At 43.7% G+C, this 8,130-nt stretch overlaps 1 long non-coding RNA gene across 1 annotated transcript; it reads left to right on the top strand.

Annotated features, from left to right (window-relative positions):
* Positions 1-840: 840 nt before the first annotated feature.
* LOC118970273 (uncharacterized) lies at positions 841-7,681 on the top strand. Its single transcript, XR_005058122.2, has 3 exons — positions 841-1,461; positions 4,342-4,529; positions 5,034-7,681. It is a non-coding gene; the product is annotated as an uncharacterized lncRNA (long non-coding RNA).
* The last annotated feature ends 449 nt before the right edge of the window (positions 7,682-8,130 follow it).

The raw sequence follows: 8,130 nt of genomic DNA, 5'->3' as shown, positions 1-8,130 counted from the left end.
TGGAGTTTCAGAGAAGGGCAGCGGTCTTAGTATAGAATCAGAGGTTATCTGCATGGAGGTGGCTGCTGAAGCCCAGAGAGTGTTGATTTACAAGGAAGAATGTGTATAGGAAGAGCAGTGATGCATGCTGAATCTTGAATCACATCAATTAAGAAAAGTGTGAAGAAAGAGCTGGAGGAGAAACTACAGAAGTAATGAAGAATAAAAGAGGAAGACTGGAGAGTTTCTGAGGAGGGGCCAAATCACACAGGAATGTCAGTCAACAAGGTTGAGGATAAGGAAAAGACTAATGGATCTGGTGGCAGGGAGATCATAGCTGCTGTTTAGAGCAGGTCACTTTCCATATTCCAATCCATCTTCCCCTCCCATCTCAGTTGCTTCCTCTTCTGAGTAGACAGAATTGCAGTCAGCACATCAACACTCCCAACAGAATAATTAGGAAAGCCAAATAAAACGCAGAAATTATCTCTTTGAAGGAAGCCTAGAGCTGCTGAGGCAAGGAAAACTGGAAGAGCTAAAGCATTGGAAAGGGGAAGAACTTGAAAGAGCTGCTTCGGTAGCCACCTTTCCATTGAGAGCATTTGCAGGAGGCTGAGAATCCCGTGGTGAGATGCAGTGCAAAGTCTGGCAGAGGGCTGCTGAGGAGGGAGGGAAACCGGCAGTTTTGGTGAAAGACTAGGGAGGGCCTCAGGCATATGGGCTGCTTTCCTCTGAGAATGTTTGCCAACTACTGGGGCTGCTCAGAGGATGGGTTTTTAAATGCAAGTGGGAAACCCTGCCTCTGAAAAGCAGAGTAAAGTTTTTCAGCAGTCTTGTAAGACTAAGATTAGAGTTTAGTACCCTCTGTGGGAGGTACCTTGCAGAATACAATGGGTTTTTTGTTGAAAGCCCAGGTTGAAGATGACATGGTGGGAGACTGAAATTTACCAGAGCTAAAATTCAATCTTGACTCAGCAAATCAGTAATTGGAGTAACATGGTCAGCCACCATTTTGTCTGTGCAATGGGAGCATGGTAAACCCTCTCTGAAATAACTTAACATCTGAAGTCTCTATGACTTAGTATACATAATGTTCAGCATTCAATTAAAATTTACTAGGCACGCCAAAAGGCAGGACCACATGGCTAAAAACTCAAGAGAAAGAGGACAGTATTGATTCAGATGTTGAAGTTATCTGACAAGAACTGACAATTAATTATCATTGTATGTTTAAAAGGAAAAGACAGACACATTGATGAAAAGATGGGATCCAGTGCTATCTCTTCCATGCAGCTTTCTTCAGTCTTCCATTCTGGAAGTCACCTTTTCCTCCTCCACATGATCCTGAAAGTTTGTCTATACTTAGTATTGCCACTTGCCACCTTACAAGTAGTACCTTGTAAGTGGTGAAAAGCATGGAGGTTCTGAGGACACACTGGGTTCAAATTCAAGATCAGCTACTTGCTAACTGCATAAACTTGGGTAAGTTACTTATCTTATTTGAACCTCAGTTTCTTTGTCTATAAAATGGAATCAATAATAGAATTAAATGATTCTGTTCCACTGGATTCCAGAGCCCCAGCCACTTGCCTCTGGTCCCATAGACCCCTTCCCTTTCATGGCAACTTCAGGCTTCTGCTGGGCCACCAACTTTCTCAGTACCTCTACTTCTCTTCACTGAGATGTCAAAGAATTACCACCTTGTCAGAACAGGTGTCCTCATTATGTACTATACTAGGTCCCAGTTCCTGACTTTCACAGGACTTTACTAAACTGGTAACTTTATGTTTTGAGAACATTCATTTAATGTTTCCTCCCATACAGCATTGTGATCTTTGTGGTGGTGGATCCTGTCCATCATTGGATTTTGCTCATCATTGTATTTCCAGTGCCTAACATAGCAGGTGCTCCATGGTTATTGCTAAATAATAAATGAGAAACCCTTAACTTCAGGGCCCTAAGATTGGAGAACATAGATGATCTTGACTCAAATCTTTTCCCATCCACATCAGAAACCTTTGTTAGTTTTCTACCTAACAGTCATTCTCCAAGGGTTCTTTGCTCTCAGAACACTGATTTTGTTTGATAGGTGAAATGCCTCGCCCAGAGACTAAATCATAAATTGGTACAAGTGGCAACCCAATTCCCTTTTGCCAGCAATGGATCTGAGTAGTTATGTCACATTTTTCTGGTTAATGAGCTAGAAAGGGACATCAAGGGGGCTTCGGAGAAAGATTTTTGTCCTTGATGGAAAAAAAGAAAAATATGAGGGGAGCTCTCTCTAGGGTCCTCTGCCCTACTCTTCACTTCTTAAATGCAGTGAGGTGAGGATGTTATGTTTGGAGCCATAGCAACTCTCTTGCAGCCAGGATGGAAAGGCCTGGAGAAATGCCAGAATGACTTCACCAAACTTCTGCACCAACCTTGGAACTACCGCCAGACTTCCTGTTATGTGAGGTCATAAATGCCTTCATTATTTAGGCTACTATTATTTGAATTTTATATTTTATAAGCCAAATTATTTTTTCTAACTGATACTTGTGAAACAAATCCAATTTCACATGCATTCTGCAACCTAAAACTAGGTATGCTTAAATGGCATCATATAGTATATTTTCAAGAATATATGTCTAACATGTACAGATGGATTGGAAGGATATACAGAAGTTCAAGTCTATACCTATGGTGGACAAGGGAATGGGGATGAGAAGTGGTTATCTTGATTGTGGTAACAGTTGCACAGGTATGTATATATGTCAAAACTTATAGTGTGCACTTTAAACATGTGCAGTTCTGTGTATGTAACTATACCTCAGTGGACAAGATGGAGAGAGAGTAACTGTGGTGCAAGAACTGATGAGTGATTAACTCCATTGCGTTCTCCTGAGGTCCAAATAAAATAAAATAGGAATACATATGACCAGTGGCTAAAGAACTCCAAGGGCTCTCAAATTTTAATGTGCATGAAGGTATGTGCTAAAAGAACACACTTATGGGCCTCACACTCAGAGATTCTGAATCTGCATTTTCAACAGACACCCTAGATGATTCTCCAGTAAGGGAGCCATGAGCCACACTTGGAGGCTGCACTAGGTAAAATCAGGCCACCAGGAGAATGAGGGAGAGAGTGAGCAGGGGCCCTGGCAGCAGAGCCTCCTCCCGGCACCAGCGGCAGGGCCAGGACCTCAAGCAGCTGGCCCTGTTAGCGTGGGCTGCTGTTCCTCCCCTGCCTTCCGTGAGAGCCAATCCTGGTGCACTTAGCCTGGAGGGCTCTGGGTGACAGAACAGACAACGGCCATCTGGGGAGTGCATCTGCAGACAGGAAGCCCCAGAGGCTTCTTCCAGGGGTGAGGTGGGCGAGGTGCCTTCAGCGGTCCTAAGCTCCACGTGATCAACCCCGCTCGCAGTCAGCTCCCTGAGGCTGGGTTGTGGGTTGAGAAGAAGTGGTCTCTGCAGAAAGTGAGAATGACATATGTGGTACGTTGTCAGATGTGAATGTTTGAGTCTGACCTGATGAGAGAATAGGCTGAACCATGTCTCAGCAAATCTCCCGCCAGCCCTTCCGGTGTACAGATGGTCCAGGATTTAAGCCACTGAGCTCAGTCATCCCTCCAGTGTCTGCTTTGCCCTTGTTTCCTTTGGTCCCTGCGTCTGGCCTATGCTGCACCGGCTGGACTGTTTTGTGGTGTAGTGTGCATGATGTGAAGGAGTCTTTAAATTGGGACTGCTGTGACTGTGGACAGGCAGAACTCCGTATTAAGCTCACCTTCAGAGATGTCTAATGGCACTCTCTCCAGCCACAGAGAAGTCTACCTCCTGGTGAATGGAATACTACCACTCCAGTCAAAAGTGGACTCTGGGCTCCTTTCTACCATTATTTATCCAGGCACTGTTCCCCTAATGGCCCAGAGCCCCAATGGGACCTTGGATTCACTGTCCCTTTCCTAATATGCAGAATGGCCTGGTTTCCTAAGGACAAGGAAGGTTTTTCAGATTTATACAAACAGACCAGGCATATTTGTGGGTATCCAGGTAACAAATCCAGTTTGAAACTCCTTTTGACAGCATAATTCATAGTCCCAGACAGAACTGCTAATGTGAACACAGGAACTCCAAGGAACCAGCTACAGTGGAAAAGATTAAGAAATGGTCCCAAATATAACACCTTCTACAAATCATTTGATTCTCCAACAGGTCTCTCTCACTGCAAATGTGAATATTCTCATATAAAGAAAAAAGAAAAGGGAGAAAGAAAAAGAGGGGCAGAGAATACAGAGATTATGTCACAAATATTTCAGGCTTGTTATATCTGCAGATACATCACGCTTATTAATAACCAGTAATGTTTCTTTTTCTGCTTAGGAGCTTCTTGAAGTCAGCTGTTGGATGCTGATTGTGTGTGATGTGTAAGCAAAAGTGTGCAAATCTGAGGATCCCTGTGCGTGTCTACAGGACTGGTCTCCCTGCGCTTGTTTGAATGAGACCCAGAGCAGCTGCAGCTCCGTGGTGCTGAAGAGCCTGGGCAGGCTGACAGCCATTCTTCTCTCTAAGTAATGTGTTTGCTTAAGCATGAGCATTAGTGTCAGAAGGGCTTAGTGCAAAGCAACTTTTCAGGGGTGAATCAGTCATTGCCAAGTCTATGCGTCTGGGAATTCCTTATGTCTATGCATCCACGGGTTAGGGATAGGGTCAGGCATCTCTTGTAGTTTCTAATGAAGTTGAAAAAATAAAACCAAGAGCACGATTATAAAATTATCTCTTGGGGATGAGTCCAGCTGTGAAAACTGCACTGTCTTGCCCTGGGAATGTCTTCCTGAGGGACTGAACAATAGCTCTTGTTATGTGGGGCATATCCTCTTGCCCTCATCAGCCCTGTCTTCTGAAATGAGTGAAATGAAAGTTATTTTATACCCAGCCTTGCACAAAGCTAATGTTCCTAATTAGTGGAAGATTTGCTTTTACGGTGGGAATCTGGTTGTAATCAGTAGTGTCCCATCTTTCAGAGATGAGGACACACCAGGGGCAGACTGTATTTTTTCTTGTCTTTCTCACAGTAGCAACGAGTGTGAACTGACCTGGCGATTCCTCTGTCTCTGTTGCCAGCATGGCCAGAAGGCACTCACTGCACAGGCAGCTGGCCAGTCCTGAGCTGGGGGCAGCTAACTGGGCCACACTGCCCTGGGCTCACAACCCGCTGACTGGCTCAGGAACATGGGGCTTTGCCATTAGAAAAGGCTACAACTAGGACACCCCGAAGATAGCATCTTTTGGACAGGTAATACACGGACCTGGTACAAATCAGGATGACCTCCCTCTGTCGTCTCCCACCTGGATCCGTGTCTATTGCCAGACTCCTGTGTAACACTTCCAACAGTGGCATACAATGGTGGTTAATGGGAGAGAGAGGGTACAGGCAATAAGAGGATGCCCTGCTTTGGAGAATTTAAAAACAGTAACAAAATTGACAAGTCAGTCTGCTGCTTATTATCACCAAGGCTGACAATTTAAGCAGTGTCAGTGATGAAATGCTCCTCCCTGAGAGCGCTACACAATGGCAGCCTCCTTGTTGTCCCTGACACAGGGGGGTTCAGGCACAGGTGCTCCCTTTGACAGTAAGTCTGTGACACGTTGGAATTACCCCAGCTCCCGTCAACACGTTTTGTGTCTCCAAACCCAGTGATACTATACATTCCTGCATTTAAACATCTTCGAAATTAAGCAATGATAGAAGCGACTGACTGAACGAAGAAACAGAACGTGGATTATTTCAATTGTATTTGACCACAAAGAGTTTGCATTGATGCTGAAAAGTGAAGACCATGAAACAGATGGCAAACTGTGTGGTGTCATATTTTTATGTGCAAATTCTAGGGCATCCATGAGCAATTCTACTGAATTTGAAGATCATTAAAATTAAAATGTATTCTTTATGAGAACTGTTCATTGTTTGACCCTGAGAGTGATGGTCCCCCTTGAGTCTGTGCCTTACCTGCCCATGTGCCTCGTACTATGGAAACCAAGCAGCGTATATGCTTAGTCCCTCTGAACTGCCACAGCCGGAGCTGTGACACTTGGCCTAAGCTTGGCTCACCATACGCAGCACAATTCCACCTGGAGTTCTGAATCCAGAACAAGTGACTCAGAGATGCTGAGACCGTTGAGAATCCATTCCCGTGGGAGTGGTGATGGCAGCACAGAGATGTCTAACCAGACCCTTTCCATCCTGTGATTTTTGGCTGTACATTTGGCCTTCTTACTTACCTTGAGTATGGTTTGCTGGTCAAGCCTGATTCCCTGAGCTTGCAGCTGACTCTCTGAGCTCCCTGGTACCCTCCTGCTAGTGAATTCCTTCTCTGCTTGTTCCCAGAGGCGGTATATTTCTTCAGTCAAAAATTCATAATAGTATTTCTAATTCAGAGGAATATTTTGAAGATGAATTTTGAAGCCCATGACTCTTGGGTGCAGCAAAGAAGAGCCCTAAAACTGAGGAGCAGGGGCCTTATTGCTAATGTCAGAGCATATCCCCTAACTTGTCAAAGCCTATCTCACAGCCTAACCATCCAGATCTTAGTAGGTCCAGCAAGACGAAAACCAGGGACTCTCTTGATTAGAAAGACTTTCATAAAGTTTATGCCATTTGAAATAAATTAGAGGCAAGTGCCATTTTTAAAACATTTAATAAGAGTTGTGGTGAAGGCAAAAAAAAATTTAGAAATGATAGAAAAACAGAAGGTAACTTGTCAATAAAAATCTGAAAGCCGAGTTAAAAAATGTCTCACCCAACCATTTATTTTTGTTAATTGCTTTCTCTGCTCTAAATGCTCTTGGATTAAAGGAATGGAGAACTCATCCATAAGCCTCAGATAAACATTAATTCAATTGTATGACACAGGAATAGACAACATTCAGCAAAAGCATTCAATACAAACTCTACTTATTTCCAAAATGATTCTTATTGATCCCGTTCTTATATGCACTGTAGCTACAGCAAACACCTACCCTTGTGTTAACTTCTTTGACTTTTGAATAAGTTCTTCTAAATCACTAGACTGAGCCTTCCTCCTTTTTCCTATTGGGATAGTGACATCATCATGGGAAGTTTAAGTAAAAAAGTTTATGTCAAGCACCCTATACAGAGCCTGGCACATGGTATAGCACCTGGACAATTTTCTCCTCTCTTGGTCTTTAGTCAGCACCTGTGAAGAAACAGGACAGAAACTGTAGAGTTACTCATATTTGTGCTGTGCTTGCTGTGTCTTCCCCCTGCTATTTTTGCTGAGAGATGATTAGATGGTCTAAATTCCAAGATAAATAGCCACAAGTGCTGACTTCTGCATCCTACCTCCTACCTGCTCTTCTTCCCACCCCCAACACACACACCTATGCATGCACACACACACTTACACACACTCAACTCTAACTCAGGGACTCATGCTCAGCTTAGGAAAGTCAGCTTCCTCTGTCAGTCCCACCAGGACACTGTCTGCCTCTACAAGCTGCTTCAGCCATCCTGAGTTGTTTGGGCCCGTTCATTCTATTACATGTCCTCACGACCCCAGGTGTGTGTCCTTCACTGTGCTTACTACTAAATAATTATGTATGTAATCTCTATGCAATTATTGCCCATCTTTCCCCCAGACTCCATTGGGAGGAGGGTCTGTAATGTCTCTCTCACTTCTGTGCTCATAACACTCTGTATAATGCCTGACACCTGAAATATATTGCTTGAATAAATGGAAAACAGATCTTGAAACCCCACATCTTTTATGGGATCTTCTGGGATTCAGGCTTTTCACATCCCCACCACTATGTAACTCTCTACTCCAAACCCTAACAACGTTACATTTCCCTTTATCATTCTAAGGAAGTAAATGTATACTGCATGTCGTTAATAAACCTAATTCAGGTATCAATTTGAGGTTCATAACGGACGACCTACATAAGTGGGCAACTCAAGCAGATTAATATTTTGGCACTCTATTCAACATTTATTTATTTAAATATTTGTTCAGATTTTTTCTTAGCAGGCAGGCAAAGGACTGCATGAGGATAAGTCGACCAATGGAACAGAACTTCGCCTCTCCTTCTGTCCCTTGCAGGTCGCTTCTGGGCACAAGTGGTACACTCCAGCCAGCAAAAATTTCCTCCAGT

Source organism: Manis javanica, chromosome 8 (assembly GCF_040802235.1).
Source record: "Manis javanica isolate MJ-LG chromosome 8, MJ_LKY, whole genome shotgun sequence".
In the NCBI taxonomy this organism is placed as follows: domain Eukaryota; kingdom Metazoa; phylum Chordata; class Mammalia; order Pholidota; family Manidae; genus Manis; species Manis javanica.
This window is presented reverse-complemented; position numbering and strand designations above follow the sequence as displayed.